Source organism: Silene latifolia, chromosome 3, assembly GCF_048544455.1.
Source record: "Silene latifolia isolate original U9 population chromosome 3, ASM4854445v1, whole genome shotgun sequence".
Lineage (NCBI taxonomy): Eukaryota > Viridiplantae > Streptophyta > Magnoliopsida > Caryophyllales > Caryophyllaceae > Silene > Silene latifolia.
This window is the reverse complement of record NC_133528.1, coordinates 72,784,188-72,807,535: the sequence shown is the minus strand read 5'-3', so window position 1 is coordinate 72,807,535 and position 23,348 is coordinate 72,784,188. Positions and strand designations below refer to the sequence as shown.

General features: G+C 41.7%; 1 non-coding gene across 1 annotated transcript; it reads left to right on the top strand.

The window, feature by feature from the left end:
* The first annotated feature begins 9,382 nt into the window (after window positions 1-9,382).
* LOC141650684 (small nucleolar RNA R71) lies at window positions 9,383-9,489 on the top strand. Its single transcript, XR_012546703.1, has one exon. It is a non-coding gene; the product is annotated as a small nucleolar RNA R71 (small nucleolar RNA).
* The last annotated feature ends 13,859 nt before the right edge of the window (window positions 9,490-23,348 follow it).

The window sequence follows — 23,348 nt, the reverse complement described above, 5'->3', positions numbered from 1 at the left end:
TTCGTCTTCTTCCTTTCGACACAAAAACCCGCAAAAATCGCCATTTGAAGGACCTTTGCTAGCTTCCACTCGTGCCATAATCAAAAATGTCATCTCAAGGTAAGTATTTCCTCTTGAATCCATTCAGATTTGTTGATCTTTAGCTTGATTGAATTAGGGCGGATTTTACCCTAGAAAAATCAAATTGGGCGTTTTTGATTGAGCCCATTTCGAGTGAAATTGATGCTTGCATTAGGTTAGAAACCTGTTTAGGAGTGTAGGGGTGCTTTTAGTTTGCATTTTGGTCCCCGTTCCCGCTCCCTATGCTCGAAAAACGTGAGTGAGGTGAGAAACCGTCTCACTTCGCAATGCCAAGTTTATTTGCTTGGGTCGTGGGTCCCACTAGGTTGCATTGTAGTTGGGAAAACCCGTATTTGCCATTTATGGACCTTCGTTGGGTATTTGTAGGCAAAATTGGATTTTTGCCTTTTGTGACGGTCTTACGTCTGACAAAATAAGCGAGTCAGTTTGCCTTGAAATGGACCTCATTGGTAATTTAGGTCACCTTGAGGCGTGATAAAATTACGCCTGCCTTTTTGCGGTCGTTTTTGAATTTTGACCGGTTTGGGCTCAAATTAGCGCATGAATTGCCTTTTTGAACCGTAGAAAAATACCCCATTGTGTCGGGAATGTATTTTGGGTTTTTGGCGGGCCCTGTAGGGGTCTTGAAATGCCGTTTTTTTTGGTTTTGACTCGTCTTTTGCTTGAAAAGAGGGGCGAGTCGTTTTTGTTTGTTTGTTGTGAATAGTTTTGTTTGGTTGGATTTTGGGCGGGATTGCCCTTGTTTTGCATTGCCGGTTGTGTTTTTGTTTTGATTTATTCATTTCATGCCGTCGTAATGCCGAAATTTCGGCTGACGTTTTTTGTTGTGTTTTTTTGGTTGCAGGATATCGTTTGGGACCTATGGGGTCCGTCGTTGAGGCCTTGGAGGAGGAAGTCGATCCTGGAGGGGGGGTGACGACTGTTTTTTGTTACAGGCTTGGTTGTGTTTCTGCCTGGCGGCCTTTGCCCGGCCAATGATCGGGTATCGATCGTTGGTCGTTGCCTGCGGAGGTCCGAACGCCCGATGAGTGGGGTTCAGTACGAGTGTGTTATCCCACGTTGTCGCTTTCGGTCATTGTCGAATTCAGCTGAGTGGGGTTCAACATCGGGATAGCATCCGTTGTCCTGATCCCTTTTCATCCTCGAATTCTGAAGATTGGAGGCTAACGTCGGGGTAGCACGCTGAGCTACGAGCCTCGGTTATCGCGTCGTCCAAAATCTGCCAGGTACCATTTTTCTTTTTGTCGTGGAGCAGGAACGAGGTGTTACCGTCGTGGTAACCACCTCTGCTTCCGTTGTTGCTCCACCGTTCCTGTGTTGCTCCCTTTCTTTTCGTTTGAGAGGATAGAGAGTGCTTAGTTCGGTAGGTGGCGATAGCCCCCAGTTCGTTGTCTTAGGCCAGTGTCTGTATGATAGACGGTTGTTTTAGGCCAGTGTCTGTATGATAGACGGTTGTTTTAGGCCAGTGTCTGTATGATAGATGTCTGTACTGAACCCTGTTCGTACGGTTAGTTGTTTGTATCGAACGCGTGTCGATGTATTTTGCGTGAGGCGGTTTGTATATATGTGTTTTTGGATTGTGGTTCATTTTGTGATTTTTGGCTTTTTTGTGTTGTGTTTCGGAGGAGCGTAGCGCATTTACTGATTCTCCTTTTGCTTTGCACTAGTTCCTGCATCGTTAGTGTAGAAAAACAGGCAACAGATAGCACATACGCATAAACGTAAACACGTAGAAGCATTTGATTGAAAACCAAAATTAACCAAGATGACTTGAAGTTAAATTTGAATTTTGAAATGAATTTTGAAAATTCCGTGATAAATCGTCACGTTCGGAATTTAAAAGGAATTGATTTGAAAATTTGAGCAATTAACTCGTGTTGTGAATTAAATTGCGTCGAAATTATTGAAATTGACTCGAAAAATTCAAACTCAAACCGTCAGGAAAGAATTTTAGAAAAGGATTTTTGCGAGTATATTTGATTTTTGAGGTCAAGACTCGAATTTGTGAGTGCTTGAATTTTTGAGGAAAATTGATGTCGTGTTATCAATCTTCGATTTTGATTTTTGATGGAAAATTGCGAAAAAAAGCGAAAATTTTTCGGAATTTCGACTGACATGGAAACGATCCATCGCGGATCGGGGCGACTAGCCTTTCCCCCCTTAAAAAAAAGAAAGAAAAATCTGTATGTTTAAAGCAGCGTCATGAAAACCGTGTCGGATTTCGTAAAACGCGAAAACAAGGAAAATGTGAGTGTGAGGAAACAAAAAATGTCCTGAATCATCCCGAAGAGGCGCGAGCTTCCCGGCGGGAGGTTTGAGGTGTCAGGAGAAAGCACAAGTTGAAAGAGACAAGTCAACAGCGGGAATTCCGGGGAAGGTCCAAAGAGGTGCGAGCAGCCTGGCGATGGAAGCCAGTTCTCCCCTTTTTCTGAAAAACGCGCTGATCATTTTTGTATAAATAGGGACGTTTGTGCTTCATTGTTTCATCATCCGAAACACAAAAACATCTCTACAAAACCTCTTCTTCTTCCACAAAAATATTTCATGGATGCTTTTGAGAACGCATTGCGACAATGGTGCCGGGATTTGTCGCCTCCCGAAAAGTATCAACTCGTTTGCATGGGAGTTGGTCAATTGTTGGTGCTTCGTCAAGTCAAGGTGCAACCTTCGTTTCTTGAAGCATGTTCTCGGTTTTGGGATTCGAAACATGATCGGAGCCATTTCGTGTTCACAATTAAGCATATGTGGTCGTTGGTCAATGGTCGATACAAAACACAATTTATACTTCACAAACAACTCTACAATTAGTAAAGAGGCAAGTAAAGGTCGGATCCCAAGGGACGGGTATTGAAATGAAGATTCTATTGTAACTAGTGGTGTCTAGGGGTGTCACAAATTGGGTTGATGTAGAAGGTTACTAAACTAAGATAGCAATGGAAATAAACTAACAAGGTAAATGAAATAAGGGTGTAAACAATTGATTAAAAGCACTAGGGTGTCATGGGTTCATAGGGGAATCATGGGATATGATCATACAAACATGTTCTCAAATTATAAGCAAGCAATTATTGTTGTGATGGATTGAGTTGGGTTATATCTTACAATCCTAGGAAAGTTTGGGTCCCGGAGCCGAATCTCTTGGATTGTACAACACCTACAAGTCGACTTAATCTTCCCTACTTAACACATGCATGGTCTAACAAGACTCGAGTTGGGTTATGTCTTACAAGTCAAGTTGAAAGGATAGAAGATGATAGTAAATGCAAGGATTCATAGGCTTAGCATTTCATCAAATATAACATGTGCATGTATTAAGATCAAAACAAGCAAGCAAATAAGATATGAAAGCATATTAATTTAAGCATGAATCATTCCCCATGTTGGTTTCCCTAATCACCCATTAAACCCTAGCTAAGAGACTACTCACTCATTATCATATTGATCATGCTAGAGAGGTTGTCAATCATACTAACATAATGAAACATGATGAATAAATGAAAGTAATTAGCAATAATTAAAAAGGGATTAAGAGATTATACCTACTAATGATTCCAATAATAAAGAAAGAATAATAGAAGTACTTGAATCCTAGATTGAGAGGTTGTCAATCTCCCAATAATAACCCAAATAATCTTCAATTACCCAAAATAAAGTAAGAACAAGAGAGAGATTAAAGAACTAAAACTTGGATTAAAACTTGATTAATATTTGATTACAATATTGAAGAGAGATTTGATTGATATTAACTACACTAATTATTGATAAGAAGAACATGCTCCTCTAATTAGACTAATGGGGTATTTATAGTGAAAATTAGGGAGGATGTATTAGGGTTAACTAAGGGCTAAACTAGTAATTACACTTTTTAAGTTGAGCAAGGAGCCTCCGGGATTATCCGAGAGAAGGGCTTCTCTTATCGATGCTTGAGGAATGAAAACGTCTTTGTCTTTGCGATCCGTGCGGATGGGAGTCGGGACGGCCGGATCTGGGCTGAAGGATCGAGCGGATTCTTGGGCAAGACGCTCGGATCGGGCGAGGGGGAATCCGAGCGGATTCCTTTGCGGGGCCTCGGATTAGCGAGGACGGACGGATTCTCTACAATCCGTTCGGATTGTAGTTCAAAGAACTTTCCTTCTTCTTTTTCTTCCCTTTTCTTCATGAATTCCTTGAGGATTTCCTTGGGGACTCAAGGATCCTTTTCTCAACAATGCTCTTCTACTATGCTATGTACAAAGGCCTTCTAGTCTTGTCTCTCCTTGATGCTTGGTCATTGAATATGATCAATTTAGCCTTGTTTTGCCATGAAAATGCAAGATTCTTACTCCTTTCCTACCAAGGGATCAAAATCTCAAAGAATATGCAAAACAAAGAACTAAAGATAAGAAATGACCCAAATAGGCACTAAAAAGCATGGAAACAATGGTAATTCGGGGCTAAATATGCGCCAATTATGGTCGCATCAAATATCCCCAAACCGAACCTTTGCTCGTCCCGAGTAAAGAGGTGACAAAGACTAGGACCAATACTAACCTAACCTAATAATAATAGCCGATATGAGACAATTAGCGGGTCTCACTCCGCCCCTTCAACTCACAACAAGACAACCATGAGGTAGGATGCCTTCTTGCAAGGCAAGGTGGGTCTTGCCAAAATGGCGACACATCCAAACTTTAAAGCACACAAAAACACATAATGGATGCATCTACAAAAAGAATAGCCACTTTCCTCATCTAAGTGGCGGAAATTATCTACAAGGGAAGCAATTCAAGGGTACACAATCCTTCATAGATGCAATTTGTTCAAACTACTAAGCCTAGAAGGATACCAATAAATCACCTCCAAAAGGTGTCAAGCTAGGGTACCTTTGTCCTCAATCGTTAAATGCTTTTGTCAAGAATAGACTCCCTATGGTGTTAGAAACACTGGAGGATCGCGGAATTCCCCCTCTTGCCTAGACAAGAAGAAGGGTCGTCCCCTCTCTACCATGCACAAAAATGGATATGATGGATAAAGGGATCGATAGATATTTGAGTTTCACTTTGGGAGTTTGCTTTCATTTTTGTTTTCCCCCCAAATTTCTTTGGCATTTGACTTTTTGAGAACACTTTCTTGCCATTTCTTTTTGATTTTTGGCATTTCAATACTTGACAACTTTTTGCATTTCTTTTGAACATTTTCAAAGTCACCCCAATTAGTAACGAGGGTGCCTTGTATTTGAAGTTTTAGGAGTCTATTTTTGCTCCTCTTTTCATTTGATGCATTTTTGCAAACTTTCTTTCACTTTTCATTTCATTGAACTCAAATTGATTTCTTTTTGTTTTGTGCCCATTCCCTTTGATGACAAAAATATGGTAGAACATGGATGAATGATAGAAGCATGCATGGTTTCAAGGGTCACCTTGGAATAAACGGTAGCCAAGGAGTTATCACACCACAAGGTACTCTTGACTCGGCCTTAAACCATGGGTCAAAGGATACTAGCATGACACATCCTAGGGTGTTTTACAAGTATTCTAACAAGCAAAGTTTTAAGAAGAAAAAGCATCTACTAGGGCCTATATACACTTGTCAAGCTTCCCAAGTAGACGGTTTCGCAAAATTTTTCTAACATGCAACTACATGCCATGATGCAACTAACATTTATACATCCTAATGCATATGATTCTACCAACTAATATGCCAAATAAACTAAATGCAATCCTAAGTTCACATTGTTTTTACCGCATCAATCAAAATAAAGCCACATAGTCATTAACATAAAGAGGAAAAAGGAGATTGGAAAGATCATACCATGCGGTCTTCAATATCCTCATGTCTCGGATGTGGCGTAGTCAATCAATGTGAACAAGGATAAAACAAACACAATATATACAAGACAATATATACAAGACTATACTACAAAGGAAATGAACTTGTTTTTGGTTTTTCAATTTTTCAAATTTTTATGATTTTTGAAATTTTTCAATTTTTATGGTTTTTTTGAATAAAAGTTAAGTGTTAGAATTCCCATCCCCACACTAATATGGGCATTGTTCTCAATGGCCAAAATGATGGAAATTATGCAAAGATGATGCATGATTTCTATACTAAATGCAATTCTACACTAAGCTATACTACATGATGCATGGTTTTTGTTATGACGGAGAGGATAATTTAAATTACCTCCCGTTGCGTATGCATTAACTTCCCCAAACCAAGTAAGACACTATTGCTAATGTCAAAGCATGGGGGAGTTCATGCACATGCTATGCTATGCATGAAACTAGATTGTCATTTTGGATTTTACAAATGTGGGATGAAAGATGGTTTGATTTGATTTTGGTGAGTTTTGTTGAGGGTTTTTGTTTTTGAGATGGAGAGGATGAGGGTTTTGATGTTGTGGGTAGTGTTTATGAGTGAATGAATGAATGAATGAAGGTGGGATGGGTATTTAAAGAACTCGACAATTTCAGGACGCAAGGGCAATCCGTGCGGATTAGGCGCAATCCGCTCGGATTCTTCAGCTTCAAATTTTCAAAAATCCCGCCTAGAGACGGGCGGATTCTGGGGAATCCGCTCGGATTCTTCTGAGATGAGACGGGCGGATTTCGTGCAGGACGGACGGATTCTTGTCCAGAGATTTTTCTTTGTTTTTCTTCAGCTGCAAGACGGGCGGATTGTTCAAAAGACGGACGGATTACGTCAGAGAACGGCGTCTTTCCGAAATCCGCTCGGATTCTTCAACAGTCAAGAATTTTTTGCAATTTCAGCTCAGCCCAAGACGGGCGTCTTCTCATCAGGACGCTCGGATCTTCTTCAGACGGGCGGATTCTCAGGAATCCGCTCGGATTGGTCCTTGTGTACACGGATTCAGTTCCATCCGTGCACAAACGCATTCCCTTATCATTCTTTCTTTCTTTCTTTCAAATCTTGTGTTCTTCATTGTGGGGGCACTACTAAGGCATGAATAGCCTAGGCAATTGCCATCCCCACACTAAGGTAAAGCACTACACATCAATTAAAATCATTAGTCCCTCCCTCACTTCTCTCTTACATGACAATTATTTTGATCAAAGTAAAAATAAATCCAAAAATGACAAAAAATGCAATATAAAAATTGAAAAGTAAGTTAGGGGGTTAGAAATATTTACAAGTGGTGGTTTAGGGAGGACTCCACCAAACTCTCATTCTTGATGAGATGTCAAGGAGGCATGTTCAAGGTGTTGTTGATGTTGCTCAACACCTTGAAGAAGTAGTCAAAAGCTTGTTCATTGTTATGGTAGAGGTCCTCAATAGACCGTGGTTCTTGTTGTTGATCAAGATCGATGGCATGCCCAATGTAGGGATTAAAGATCCCTTCAAATTCGTCGTCCCAAAGACCACAAACTTCATTGAGTTGATCATTGAAAATCTCTTGCTTAGATGGAGACAACTCTCCCAATTTCTTCTCTTGGCCAATGAGGCCATCTTCTTCTTCCTTGGTTGATTTTGATGAGCTTTGCAAGCTCTCCTTGTCAAAATTCACTTGCTCTTTGAATGGAGCATCTTCAACTTTCTTCCTCCATTGGAGTTCCGATTTCTTCTTCTCATCTTTCCTAGGCTATAATGATCAATCATGAAACATGGCTCATGCAAACGAGGAGCTCTCATGGTCTTGTCAAGATTAAAAGTTATGCTTTCATCTCCCACTTCTAGAGTGAGCTCTCCATGTTTCACATCAATCACCGCACCCGCGGTGTGTAGGAAAGGTCTTCCTAAGATGATTGGAATGTTGGAATCTTCCTCCATATCAACTATGACAAAGTCCACCGGGATGAAAAACTTCCCAATTCGCACGGGGACATCTTCCCATATCCCTAGCGGTGTCTTCGTTGATCTATCGGCCATTTGAAGAGTGATATTGGTACATTTAAGCTCTCCCATTCCCAACCTTTTACTTACCGAGTACGGCATGACACTCACACTAGCCCCTAGATCACATAAGGCTTTGTTGATCGTTGTGTCGCCAATGGTACACGGTATTGAGAAGCTTCCCGGATCCTTTAATTTTGGAGGTGAACTCCCTTGAAGTATTGCACTACTCACCTTAGTGAAGGCGATAGTCTCAAGTTTCCGGATTGACTTCTTCTTTGTGAGGATATCTTTCATGTACTTTGCATAGGCCGGAACGTGATTGATTAATTCCGTGAAAGGAATTGAGACTTCTAAGTTCTTCACGATTTCCATGAACTTTCCAAGTTGATCATCAAATTTAGGCTTGGCTTGACGACTTGGAAAAGGAAGTCTAATCACAATGGGCTCCTTTTCTTTGGCTTTGTCTTCATTTTTCTTTGAGCTTTCTTCTTTTGATGATTCCCCTTCTTTGGGACCTTGCACCACAACTTCATTCTCACTAGCTCTCACAACTTCATCCTCAACTTGCTCCTTCGGTGCTTCATATCTTGTACCACTTCTCAAGTGAATGGCACTAACCGTTTCATGTCTAGGGGGGTTACTTTGAGGTGGTAATTGCCCCTTTTGTCTTTGTGAGCTAGAAGATGCTAGTTGAGTTAATTGTGTTTCCAACATCTTGGTGTGAGCTAGAATGTTGTTGATGGTGGTGTCTTTTGCTTGGCTATCTTTTTGCATTTGGGTGAAAAATTCTTGTTGATTCTTTTGCATTTGGAGGACCGCTTTTTGGACATCAAAACCTTGGTCATTGTGGTGATTGTATGGGTTTTGATTTTGGTAACCTTGGTTTTGATTGAAAAAGGGTCTTTGATTTTGATTTCTCATGGGTGGTGGGGTGTATGTTGTTTGAGGGTTTTGAACATTTTGGCTTTTGTATGAGAGATTTGGATGGAACTTGGTGTTTTCATTGTAAAAATTTGAATAAGGGGTACCAATTTTGTAAGCTTGGAAAGCATTGACTTGCTCGGTTGTTCCCCTACATTCGCTTGAGTCATGACCCAAGGTTCCACAATTCTCACATATCCCGCTTGGGATTGATGAGGATGCCGTCATGGCATTAACATGATGCTTTGTTGATTTTGAGTTTTCCTCAAGTCTAGCCATAGCTTGTTCAAACTTCAAGTTGATTGTGTCAATGTGAGCACTAAGTTGAGCACCCAATTGAGTAACGGTGTCCACTTCATACTTTCCTCCTCTAGTAGCCTTGCGAGGCCTACTATATTGCGAATTATGGACCGCCATTTCCTCAATCTTGTTCCATGTTTGATTGTCATCAACTTCGGTGAACATTCCATTTGATCCCATATTGAGAATGTTCCTTGAATCTTCATATAAACCATTCCAAAATTGTTGCACTAAAAACCATTCGCTAAGTCCATGGTGAGGACATGAGCGACAAATACCTTTGAACCGCTCCCAAGCTTCATACAAAGACTCTTCATCCCTTTGCTTAAAACCCGTAATTTGAGCTCTTAGCATATTAGTCTTTTCCGGTGGGTAGAAATTTTTGTAGAAAGCTAGAGCTAGCTTCTTCCAAGAATCTATTCCAAGGGTGGCCTTATCAAGGCCCTTCAACCATTGCTTTGCGGTGCCGATTAACGAAAAAGGAAATAAGACCCATCTTATTTGGTCTTGAGTCACGCCCGTTTGAGAGATAGCTTCACAATAATCACAAAATGTTTCCATATGAGAATGAGGGTCCTCACTAGGCATTCCCCCGAATTGGCTCCTCTCAACTAGTTGGATGAAGGCGGACTTGGCAATAAAGTTTCCGGTAAGATGTTGTGGGGTAGAAGTACCATTTGGTAGATCCTCCTCGGTGGGTATAGAGTGTGACGAGAATTTAGGCATTGTAGGTGGATTTTGTGTGGTATTGTTTAATGGGTTCTCTTCTCCTTCTATTGCGAAAGGATTGACAAACTCACTAGTGGGTTGAACAACTTCACCAACACCTCCCAAATTCCTCCTAACAAGTCTCCTATTATTCGTCAAGGTTCTTTCGATTTCACGGTCAAAAGGTAACAAATCTCATTGTAACCTTCTAGACATGCAAAATATCAAACAACTCAAAAACAATTAGAACAAACCTTGAGGAGTTTTACTTCCCCAAGGTGAAGAAAGACACAACTAAAAACAATAAAAGAAATCTTAAATCAATTAAACACCGTCCCCCTTACAACGCGCCATTTTTGATCGGAGCCATTTCGTGTTCACAATTAAGCATATGTGGTCGTTGGTCAATGGTCGATACAAAACACAATTTATACTTCACAAACAACTCTACAATTAGTAAAGAGGCAAGTAAAGGTCGGATCCCAAGGGACGGGTATTGAAATGAAGATTCTATTGTAACTAGTGGTGTCTAGGGGTGTCACAAATTGGGTTGATGTAGAAGGTTACTAAACTAAGATAGCAATGGAAATAAACTAACAAGGTAAATGAAATAAGGGTGTAAACAATTGATTAAAAGCACTAGGGTGTCATGGGTTCATAGGGGAATCATGGGATATGATCATACAAACATGTTCTCAAATTATAAGCAAGCAATTATTGTTGTGATGGATTGAGTTGGGTTATATCTTACAATCCTAGGAAAGTTTGGGTCCCGGGGCCGAATCTCTTGGATTGTACAACACCTACAAGTCGACTTAATCTTCCCTACTTAACACATGCATGGTCTAACAAGACTCGAGTTGGGTTATGTCTTACAAGTCAAGTTGAAAGGATAGAAGATGATAGTAAATGCAAGGATTCATAGGCTTAGCATTTCATCAAATATAACATGTGCATGGATTAAGATCAAAACAAGCAAGCAAATAAGATATGAAAGCATATTAATTTAAGCATGAATCATTCCCCATGTTGGTTTCCCTAATCACCCATTAAACCCTAGCTAAGAGACTACTCACTCATTATCATATTGATCATGCTAGAGAGGTTGTCAATCATACTAACATAATGAAACATGATGAATAAATGAAAGTAATTAGCAATAATTAAAAAGGGATTAAGAGATTATACCTACTAATGATTCCAATAATAAAGCAAGAATAATAGAAGTACTTGAATCCTAGATTGAGAGGTTGTCAATCTCCCAATAATAACCCAAATAATCTTCAATTACCCAAAATAAAGTAAGAACAAGAGAGAGATTAAAGAACTAAAACTTGGATTAAAACTTGATTAATATTTGATTACAATATTGAAGAGAGATTTGATTGATATTAACTACACTAATTATTGATAAGAAGAACATGCTCCTCTAATTAGACTAATGGGGTATTTATAGTGAAAATTAGGGAGGATGCATTAGGGTTAACTAAGGGCTAAACTAGTAATTACACTTTTTAAGTTGAGCAAGGAGCCTCCGGGATTATCCGAGAGAAGGGCTTCTCTTATCGATGCTTGAGGAATGAAAACGTCTTTGTCTTTGCGATCCGTGCGGATGGGAGTCGGGACGGCCGGATCTGGGCTGAAGGATCCGAGCGGATTCTTGGGCAAGACGCTCGGGCGGCGAGGGGAATCCGAGCGGATTCCTTTGCGGGGCGCTCGGATTGGCGAGGACGGACGGATTCTCTACAATCCGTTCGGATTGTAGTTCAGCAACTTTCCTTCTTCTTTTTCTTCCCTTTTCTTCATGAATTCCTTGAGGATTTCCTTGGGGACTCAAGGATCCTTTTCTCAACAATGCTCTTCTACTATGCTATGTACAAAGGCCTTCTAGTCTTGTCTCTCCTTGATGCTTGGTCATTGAATATGATCAATTTAGCCTTGTTTTGCCATGAAAATGTAAGATTCTTACTCCTTTCCTACCAAGGGATCAAAATCTCAAAGAATATGCAAAACAAAGAACTAAAGATAAGAAATGACCCAAATAGGCACTAAAAAGCATAGAAACAATGGTAATTCGGGGGCAAATATGCGCCAATTATGGTCGCATCAAAACACCATGTTTTCATTTTCCCGAAAGGTGAAATTTTTCCTCTTGCCGAAGAAGTTGGAGCCATTGGTGGGTGGCCGGGTTGTGTTCCGGTGCTTCCTCCGACTCGGTTGTGCTACAAGGAGAAATTCCGTTCTATGTTGGGCTTATCAACAAGCCAAATCAACTTTCTTCTTGCTCCACATGGTGTGGATATGTTGGCTCTTATCAACATCTTTTCAAACCGATTAGATGTTAATGTCTCGGAGGTGGCTAGGAGAAGGGCTCTTGCATTTTGCCTTGTCCATGTGTACCTCTTTGTTGATGTCTTGAAGAAGGCCAAGATGCCATGGTAGCATGACCCTTATCCATGTGATTGAGCAAATGGAGCATGGTAGAGATCCATCATGGTTGGTGCTTGGGGAGATTATCCAAGCTTTGGACAAGGAAGTCTCTTGTGGAGAAGCTCCCTCTTTCGGATCCCCAAGGATCCTCCAAGTGTGGCTATTGGAGAGGCTAAGGTATGTAGAGCCTCCGGTTTATTCTTCTTCTTATTCCTTCCGCCACCTTACCATGAGGAAGAACTTGTACCCGGATAGTTTCGCTTCCACCGAGGCCTATTGGGCCGCAAGGTTGGCGGAGGAGGGTGGTCCTCATATCCGTTGGGTGGTGCCGTGGTGGCACTTGAGGTCCTTCACGGGGTTGCCCACTTCGGGTGCTAGTCCTCATTCTTTGATGGTGGTGGGTTTGAAGGTTGTTTCCTTTATATATCCTGAAAGGCTTATGAGGCAAATGGGGCGTCAACAAAAGGTGCCCGCTCAAGATACCCTTGTCCAAGAGAATATTTTCCGGAACTCCGAGCTCGTGGAATTCTTCGAAAGATGGTGGGCCACTCGGCCGCTTTGGGAGGTGCCAAACCCTGCTGCCACGACATGGGTGACTCCCGCTTATGTCAAGTGGTCACGTGCTCCGTCCCTGGAAGAAAGATCCAAATTTCGTAAGGACGAGGTTGTCGACTTGAAGTACCGAGAGGTTGGCAAGGCCAACCGCGCCTTCTTTGAGGAGTATGTTGATGGAGCTACCCCCGATGTGATGAGACCACCGAAGAGGAGGAGTTCTGGCCCCAAGAATATGGTGGGCCGTGCATTGGCTCGTCTTGGGTCGAATATGGGGTCTTGTGTTAGACCGGAGGCCGTTGCCGTCTTAGATCCGTTGAGGATCCCTTCCGAGGAGGAAATCCATGCTAGGCGGGCCAACAAGAAGAACAAGGGGAAGATGTACCCCGAGGGAAAAGGCAAGGGTAGAATGGAAGAGTGAAGTGTTGGAGGTGGTGTCCTCCAGTTAGTGCGGATAACGTCATTGCACATACACTTGTACGGACAAGTGGGAGCTTGTTGGGGCTGGTGTCCTTAACAGTTAGTGCAAGGACTTATAAATCTCTAAAAGGATCAAAGGGTATACTTTTGTATCATAATCAGTTGGTCCACGTTTATCAATAACGGTTGGCTTGCTAGATACGTTTGACGTTATTGTCATACAGATGGCGGTGATCAACTGGTCCCTAAAAGTCACACCTATAGGATACGTTTGAGAAATGTGACGGTATGAAAATACAGTCATGTAGATGCCAAATTTGACTAACCAGTTAGTCTGAGTTATTTGACTATTAATTAGTCAAAAATGTGATGCTGAGATAAAAAAAATGCCACACGAAATTTTATGCAATCATTTTGATCGATCTTTAACATATTGCAATGAATATCGATTACAATACAATATGCAAAGATCGAAAATGAAAACAAAACAAAAGACAAACATCACCGTGTAAACTTGACACGGATCCCAAGGCACAAAAAAAAAACGCAGCAAAAGCAGCAAAAAAAATGCCGAGGAAAAAAAAAAATTTCCAGCCGTGAGAAAATTTTGCATCAAAAATTAATCGATCCATTTCGTTTGATGAAAAACACATAGAAAATTTACGTGGCCTCGCTCTGATACCACTTGTAGGGTAATATCCGTATAAGACCCTTTAAATTTAGGGATTATAACGTAAATTTAACATGTGAAAAATAGTCATAAACGAAATATAACGAAGAACGATTAAGCAATAGAAATAACCTTCGGTCCTAGTGCAAAATGGCAATGAGAGATCAAGGTAGATCTCCTCCTAATTGTTGCACCCAAGATTGTCCGAGAAATGCCCTTGTGCTAGAATGAATCCTCTAATTGCCTTGCAATATCGAGAGGATTGTTTTGTGAGTTTTGGTTAGATGAGAGATCTAGAATTTTGAGAGAGACAATTCCCAAAACCCTAATTTGTTTTAGCAAAATGACAATTAGGTTAAGCAAGAGGAGAAGCTCTCCTTTTGTTCTCCTAATCTCGGCCAAACCGAGTGAGAGGAAGAGAAATGGGCTTTTCCATTTCCTCTTCACTTAAACTCGTGGTACGACCCGAAATGCGCTAAATGTATATGACACGGTTTAATTATAAATCGTCATCGGTTATCGGTTATTAAAGCATCAACTAATAATACGGATTAGTTGAATTATTAATACATGTCCGACAAAGACAATATTGTATAATTATATTCAATATACATTAATCAAATATAAATCGTTTATATTCAATTTTACGAATTAATCGTTAAATTCGTCTTAGCCATTTTTATTTAATCCGTATTAAATAGAATATCTCAGCATCACATTTTTGACTAATTAATAGTCAAATAACTCAGACTAACTGGTTAGTCAAATTTGGCATCTACATGACTGTATTTTCATACCGTCACATTTCTCAAACGTATCCTATAGGTGTGACTTTTAGGGACCAGTTGATCACCGCCATCTGTATGACAATAACGTCAAACTTATCTAGCATGCCAACCGTTATTGATAAACGTGGACCAACTGATTATGATACAAAAGTATACCCTTTGATCCTTTTAGAGATTTATAAGTCCTTGCACTAACTGTTAAGGACACCAGCCCCAACATGAAGACCTCCATTACCCACTTTATTATTATGTTGTATTATTGTTGTGAGTTTTTATTATGTTGTACTAGCTAGTTATTGTGTGTTTTGTGCTAGTTTTATTATGTGAGGTGTGTTAGTTGACACCTTAGCCTTGATGAGTTGTAGACTCGTCGAGCTCTATTTGTTGAAATTTTAATCACTCCCATTATTAATTAAATAAGAGGACTGCTTGTGTCGAAAATTGTGAACGCTTGTTTCTTCCATCCATTTTGTGAAGGCAATTCAATTTGAATCGTCCTAAACAATTGCACTTGGGAAAGTGGTATTTTGTGGAAAGGGAGAAAGGCTTATTTTTGTATTTTTGTGGGAAAGGGAATGGTTTTTGTAATACTCCGTATTTATAAGTCTCTGGGTACTCTATCGAGTAGGCCTTACTCTGTCGAGTAAGGGTGAGTTGCGTTTTAAAATAGTTTCTGACCTGTTGGGTACTCGATCGAGTAACTATGATACTCGATCGAGTAAGGGGGCACTCGATCGAGTACCTTAGCTACTCGATCGAGTAGCCGGTTTACGGGGAGTTATTTCTCGGGTTTTGTTAATTATGCGATTAAGGTATATAATCTTTTCCGTCATTGTTCTTAAACACTTTTCAAAACCTAAATTACTGTCAAGAGAGAAAGCAAAGTACGTTCTTGCTATTAATCGCATTGTTAGCAAATCCCGGAGTTTGGAAGGTCGGATTACACCTTTCGTTATACCGTTGAGATCCTTGCGTCGAGGGTAAGATCTATGTACCGTTTTTACAGTATTTCCTTTAAGTTGGTTAAACCCTAATATGGGGATTTGGGGGTTTTGTGTAGTTTGTGATTTGGTAGTGTTTATGTGTTTGTATGATAGGAGGAGGTTTTGTAGAAGAGGCTTTTTGATACAGCTGTTGATACCGTCTGATAGTTGTGCTTTCCAGGTAGGATTTCCTACTCAGTATTAGTCCCATAATGTGATGTTGATGTGTTGTGGTTGATTGAATAATATAGTAATTGTATTGTGACGGTTGTTGATTGTGATTGTTTGTCTCTGGTTCTCGAGATGCGTTCTCGGCTGAGTGGAGTCACTTGCGGGAGTGGCTTCACGCCCTAGTTTCGCCCTTCGTGGAACCCGCCACGGAAGGGGATGTGCACATTAATGGACAGGGTTATCGCTCAATATGAGGAGCGGGGATTTGGTGGGTACGGCTGCGGTCCCCCACTGGCAGGGCTGGTCCAGTGGACAGTCGGTGATTGAGATTGATGGGACTGGTGTGATTGTGTGTGTGACGGTGTGAATATCTGTTTATCGTATTGTTGATATATATAGATTGTGTGATTAGTACTGACCCCGTGTTGTTGTTTGTAAAACCTGCGGTGATCCATTCGGGGATGGTGAGCAGTAATTGAGTAGGTTTGAGTTGAGTACTTGGGGATAGTTGGGATGTGCCGGCGTCGACGTTAGAAGTCTTCCGCTTAGCTTTACTAGTTTTATAACATTTCGATTAACTCGGTAGACGATTGGTTTTGAGAACATGTATCGTATTTTGGTATTTGGTTTCAGTTGTAACCTTTCACTAAACTTATATTATTTAAAGTTGTTTCGTTATTATCTTATGAATATCATGCCTCGGGTAACCGAGATGGTAGTATCCTTATACCTGAGTGGTCCTGGTAAGGCACTTGGAGTATGGGGGTGTTACAAATGGTATCAGAGAGACGATCCTGAAACCTGTAACCAATAAATCTAATGAATATAGGGAGTCAATTAAAATGAACCCGGGGTAAAGGTTGTAGGAGCTAATGCAAAGGCTTGGGAGACGTCCTGAAGTCTCGAACTCGCCCTACAATTTTGAACCGGTCACATGGGGGGTGTATGTCAAGGTTGTATGTGTTGTTTGTTAGCTTGTGTGTGGATGTGATGAAGTATGTGTAATTGTTGGATGCTTGGAGTAGAAAGTTGAGAATGTGAAAGAAAGACTGATGAGATATATAGAACTGTTGTTGGAATAAGAAGTATGATGGATGTTTGCTATGTGGCGTTTAATAACATGATATAGTTATTTAATTGATCATATGAAAAGTTGCGTAGCATTATATGCTTAGTTACGATATAATGTTGGGGTTTATAAGTTGTTTATAATGTTGGGATATGATATAGCATGCGGGTAGCGTTTTCGAGTTAGCATGACTCGATCGAGTGGGACTGACTTGATCGGGTGGGTGTTTGACGATCTGGAATCCAGAATCGTGTTTTTGGGAACTCGATCGAGTACCTCGGGCACTCGATCGAGTAGGGGGTCACTCGATTGAGTAGCCAGGCTACTTGGTCGAGTATGTTAGAGGTCAGAAGGTCTGTTTTGGGTCTGGAGTCGGGGCACTCGATCGAGTATAGTGGGCACTCGATCGAGTAGCCTGTTACTCGATCGAGTAGGTTTAGGCACTCGATCGAGTAGGGCCTGGGCAGCTTATTTTCGTGTTTTGAGGTTTTGGCGCGTATGTTTATATCCACCCCTTTTCTGATATAGTTTCAAGATGCCGCCCAAGATGAATGCTTTGTATGCGAGAGCTGAGCTTATGAACATAGATGATATCGTTAAGATGTTGGAGCATCAGGATGCTCTTACGGAGGCTTTAAAGACTGTGGGAAAAGATAAGGATAAGGATAAGGAGAAGGTGGTTGATCACTCAAAAATCAGCCTCTATATAGCGAGGTTTAACCCGAAAGAGTACAAGGGGGTTGGGGAGCCTAACCTTCTTGATAACTGGCATAGAGAGATGGAGAACATACTAGATTTGGTTCACTGTCCTGATGAGATGAGAGTAGAACAAGCTGCGTTCTACCTGAGAGAAGCAGCTGGCAAGTGGTGGGATACGGTGAAAGTGAGTGCTAAGGAGTTGTATGCGAACCAAGGTTTACCTGCTATACCTTGGGAAGAGTTTCGTAAGGCTATGAGAAAAGAGTTTGTACCGGAGCATGTGAGGAGTAAGTTGAGAGAGGAGTTCGATGGGTTTAAGATGACATCTGACATGTCTGTGGCCGAATACTACAGGCAGTTTAATGAGAAGTCTAGGTATGCCGAGGATATGGGTTTGAGTGAGGAGAACCTGGCGCTGAGGTTTGAGAGGGGTTTGACCCCAAAAATTATGGATAAGTTACCCGTGGGAGTCCTTACTGACGTTAAGGAGGCTTATGAGAGGGCTGGGAGAGCGGAGAGGTTGGTGGAGATGGCTCAGGAGAGAGTGGGTGTTGAGAAAAGAAAGTCTGAGAGCGAGGGTGGTGGCCAGTCTAGTCACAAGAAAGGCAACCACAATCAGTCTAGAGGGTTTTCTTCTGGGTCAGGGTTCAGTGCTGAAGCTTCCTTTGGGCGTGGCCGTGGAAGTGTTAGTGGTAGTTGGGGAACGACGTGCTATGGTTGTGGTGGTGTAGGTCACAAGAGACATAAGTGCACAAGTGCACCTGGAACTTTCCAGAGACCTGTGCAGAGCTATACGAGCAATAGACCAACTGGATCATGGTCAAACCGGGGAAGTCAGAGCTACCAGAGTGGAGGTAACCGCAACGGCGGTAATTCTTATCAGAAACCACCGACGAACAACAACAACAATTAAGGGTCGGGTGCTAAGCCGACCACATCAGCCAGTACTATCCAGGGAGGTGGACAGAAGACCAGTGGAAAGCTGTTCATGATGGAGAAGAAAGCAGCTGAAGATGATGCACACATTATCACTGGTACTTTTCTTGTTAACGGTATTCATACCTGTGTTTTGTTTGATTCGGGGGCGTCTCAGTCATTTGTATCTTTGAGTCATGTTAAACGGTTGGGTTTGAGGGTATATGAGTCTGTTAGTGAGAAAGTTTTTATACCTTCGGGTGAGTCTGTATCATGTGGGAGGTTATATAGAGATGTACCTATGATAGTTGGGCAAGTTGATCTACCTGTAGACTTGCTAGAGTTTCCTTTTAACGGTTTTGAGATGATAGTTGGGATGGATTGGTTGGGAAAGTATAAATCTAAGATAGACTGTCATCAAAAAAAAGTGTCTTTGAGAGGTCCTAAGGGTGTTAGTGCGTCTTATCGTGGGTTTCTAGTCAAAACCAAAGTTAAGTTGATTGCAGCTGTTACTTTGAAGTCTTACCTGAGGAAGGGGTGTCCTTTGATCTTGTGCCATGTGAGAGATGACCGGGTAGAGAGTCCGACAGTTGATCAGATACCAGTGGTGGGAGAGTTTGAGGATGTGTTTCCGGAGGAGATTCCGGGGTTGCCACCGAGGAGAGAGATAGATTTCACAGTTGAGTTGAAACCGGGGACGGGGCCAATCTCTAAGGCACCGTACCGGATGGGTCCTAAGGAGATGGAGGAGCTTAGGAAGCAGTTAGATGATCTGATAGAGAAGGGATACATTAGACCTAGTGTATCGCCGTGGGGAGCACCAGTTCTTTTTGTGAAGAAGAAAGATGGGAGTTTGAGGTCGTGTATAGACTATAGAGAGCTGAACCGAGTGACAGTGAAGAACAAGTATCCTTTGCCAAGGATAGATGACTTGTTTGATCAGTTGAGTGGTGCATCAGTCTTTTCCAAGATTGATTTGAGGTCGGGGTACCATCAAGTGAAGATTAGAGAGATGGACATACCAAAGACAACTTTCACGTCGAGGTATGGCCATTATGAGTATGTGGTGATGCCGTTTGGGTTGTCTAATGCACCGACAGTGTTTATGGATTTGATGAATAGAATCTTCAGACAGTTTTTGGACAATTTTGTGGTGGTGTTTATCGATGATATCTTAGTCTACTCAAAGACTAAGGAGGAGCATGAGGAGCATCTGAGGATTGTGTTGCAGACTTTGAGGGAACATGAGTTATATGCTAAGCTATCCAAATGTGAGTTCTGGTTAGCGAAAGTTGCTTTTCTGGGGCATGTGATCTCTAAGGATAGAGTAGCTGTGGATCCGGCAAAGATTGAAGCAGTAACAAAGTGGGAAGCAAAAAAGAATGTTGCTGAGATCATAAGTTTCTTGGGTTTAGCTGGATACTACAGACGGTTCGTGAAAGATTTCTCCAAGATAGCTAGACCTATGACAGCGTTGATGAGGAAAGAGAACAGGTTTCGTTGGGATGAGAGTTGTGAAACGGCGTTCCAAACATTAAAGGAGCGTTTGACCACAGCTCCTATCTTAGCATTACCTGAGGGGATTGAGAACTTTGAGGTTTATACAGATGCCTCAAAGAATGGGTTGGGGTGTGTGTTGATGCAGAACGGTAAGATGATTGCCTATGCTTCTAGGCAATTGAAGCCTTATGAGGAGAACTACCCTACTCATGATCTGGAGTTGGGTGCAGTGGTGTTTGCTCTCAAGATATGGAGACATTACCTTTATGGAGCAATCTTTAAAGTATTTTCTGATCACAAGAGTCTCAAGTACATCTTCACTCAAAAGGAGTTGAATATGAGACAGAGGAGGTGGATGGAGCTGATTGGCGACTATGACATGGAAATTATCTACCATGAAGGGAAGGCCAATGTTGTTGCAGATGCTTTGAGTAGGAAGAGTGTACATTCTTTGTGTACAGTTCTATCTTTGATGAGGTTGAGAGATGAGGTAGCGAGGTTTGGGATACATATGATGCTGAAAGGAGATGCCATGGGAGATCTAACAGTACAGCTTGATCTTTATGATGATATTCGAGGTAAACAGGCGTTGGATCCTAAGATAATGGAGTGGAGAGCTGGAGTAGAGAAAGGGACAGTGTCTCGATTCTCTATTCATACAGATGGTAGTTTGAGGTTTGACGGTAGGTGGTGTGTCCCTAAAGATGAGGAGTTGAAAAAGACTATCATGACAGAGGCACATAATACACCATATTCAGTACATCCAGGTGGTGACAAGTTGTATAAGGATTTAAAGAACACGTTTTGGTGGCCTGGGATGAAGAAAGAGACAGCTGAGTTTGTGGCCCGTTGTTTGACATGCCAGAGAGTTAAAGGGGAACAACGACGACCACAAGGTAAGATTCAGTCTTTAACGGTAACTTAGTGAAAGTGGGAATCCATTTCCATGGATTTTATCGTGGGATTGCCAAAGAGTCAACAGGGTAACAACATGATTTGGGTAATAGTGGATCGTCTGACAAAGTCAGCTCACTTTGTTCCAATGAAAGATACATGGACTAAAGCACAATTGGCTATGGCCTATCGAAAGAACGTGCTTAAGTTACATGGAGTCCCTAAGGACATAGTGTCTGACAGAGATGCGAGATTTATATCAAGGTTTTGGAAAGAGTTGCAGGAATCGTTGGGAACAACTTTGAAGATGAGTACAACATTTCATCCTGCGACAGACGAACAGACTGAGAGAATGATCAAAACACTTGAGGATATGTTACGAGCTTGTGTGATGGACTTTGGTGGTAGCTGGGAACAGAGGTTGGACTTGATAGAGTTTTCTTACAACAACAGCTATCACACTAGTATTGGTATGGCACCGTTTGAGGCTTTGTATGGGAGGAGATGTAGGAGTCCGATTTGTTGGGACGATAGTCTTTGAGGCAAAGGTTTTAGGACCAGAGATGGTACATGAGATGGTTGAACAGATTAAGATGATCAGGGAACGGATGAGAGTAGCTCAGGATAGGCAAAAGAGTTATGCAGATCTACATCGCCGGGATATAGAGTTTCATGTTGGGGACAAGGTTCTTCTGAAAGTGTCTCCTATGCGTGGGGTTATGAAATTTGGGAAGAAAGGCAAGCTGAGTCAGAAGTTTATCGGGCCTTATGAGATTTTGGAGCGAGTTGGGGAAGTTGCATATCGTCTGGCTTTACCAGCTGCGTTAGAGAGAGTGCATAATGTGTTTCATGTATCGCAGTTGCGGGAAGTATGTGAGTGACGGAGTCACATGTGTTAGAGGCAGAGAACTTAGATCTAGATGAGTCCTTATCATATCTTGAGGTGCCTAAGCAGATTCTTGACCGAAAGGTTAGGAAGACTAGGAGTGGTGAGACAGTTTTGCTTAAGATCCTTTGGTCTAATCACGAGACTGAGGAAGCTACATGGGAGCCAGAGGAAGCTATGAAAGAGCGTTACCCTTTTCTTTTTGATCAGGTATGTATGGTTACGGGGACGTAACCTTGTTTCTTTTAGGGGGGTAAGAGATGATCGCGAAGAGTTTTTAAGAGTTTTATACCCCTTTTTGTATGTTGTGTCGGTATGTTTGTCGGGATGAGTTGGGTTAGTAACATGTTTTATGTTGAGTTTTGTTTTGGTTGTTGAGTCGGAAGTGTTGTGGGTGTATCCTTGTTTAGTTGTGGTTTGAACTTCGGGGACGAAGTTCTTTTTATGGAGGGAAGACTGTAATACTCCGTATTTATAAGTCTCTGGGTACTCTATCGAGTAGGCCTTACTCTGTCGAGTAAGGGTGAGTTGCGTTTTAAAATAGTTTCTGACCTGTTGGGTACTCGATCGAGTAACTATGATACTCGATCGAGTAAGGGGGCACTCGATCGAGTACCTTAGGGACTCGATCGAGTAGCCGGTTTACGGGGAGTTATTTCTCGGGTTTTGTTAATTATGCGATTAAGGTATATAATCTTTTCCGTCATTGTTCTTAAACACTTTTCAAAACCTAAATTACTGTCAAGAGAGAAAGCAAAGTACGTTCTTGCTATTAATCGCATTGTTAGCAAATCCCGGAGTTTGGAAGGTCGGATTGCACCTTTCGTTATACCGTTGAGATCCTTGCGTCGAGGGTAAGATCTATGTACCGTTTTTACAGTATTTCCTTTAAGTTGGTTAAACCCTAATATGGGGATTGGGGGGTTTTGTGTAGTTTGTGATTTGGTAGTGTTTATGTGTTTGTACGATAGGAGGAGGTTTTGTAGAAGAGGCTTTTTGATACAGCTGTTGATACCGTCTGATAGTTGTGCTTTCCAGGTAGGATTTCCTACTCAGTATTAGTCCCATAATGTGATGTTGATGTGTTGTGGTTGATTGAATAATATAGTAATTGTATTGTGACGGTTGTTGATTGTGATTGTTTGTCTCTGGTTCTCGAGATGCGTTCTCGGCTGAGTGGAGTCACTTGCTGGAGTGGCTTCACGCCCTAGTTTCGCCCTTCGTGGAACCCGCCACGGAAGGGGATGTGCACATTAATGGACAGGGTTATCGCTCAATATGAGGAGCGGGGATTTGGTGGGTACGGCTGCGGTCCCCCACTAGCAGGGCTGGTCCAGTGGACAGTCGGTGATTGAGATTGATGGGACTGGTGTGATTGTGTGTGTGTGACGGTGTGAATATCTGTTTATCGTATTGTTGATATATATAGATTGTGTGATTAGTACTGACCCCGTGTTGTTGTTTGTAAAACCTGCGGTGATCCATTCGGGGATGGTGAGCGATAATTGAGCGAGTTTGAGTTGAGTCT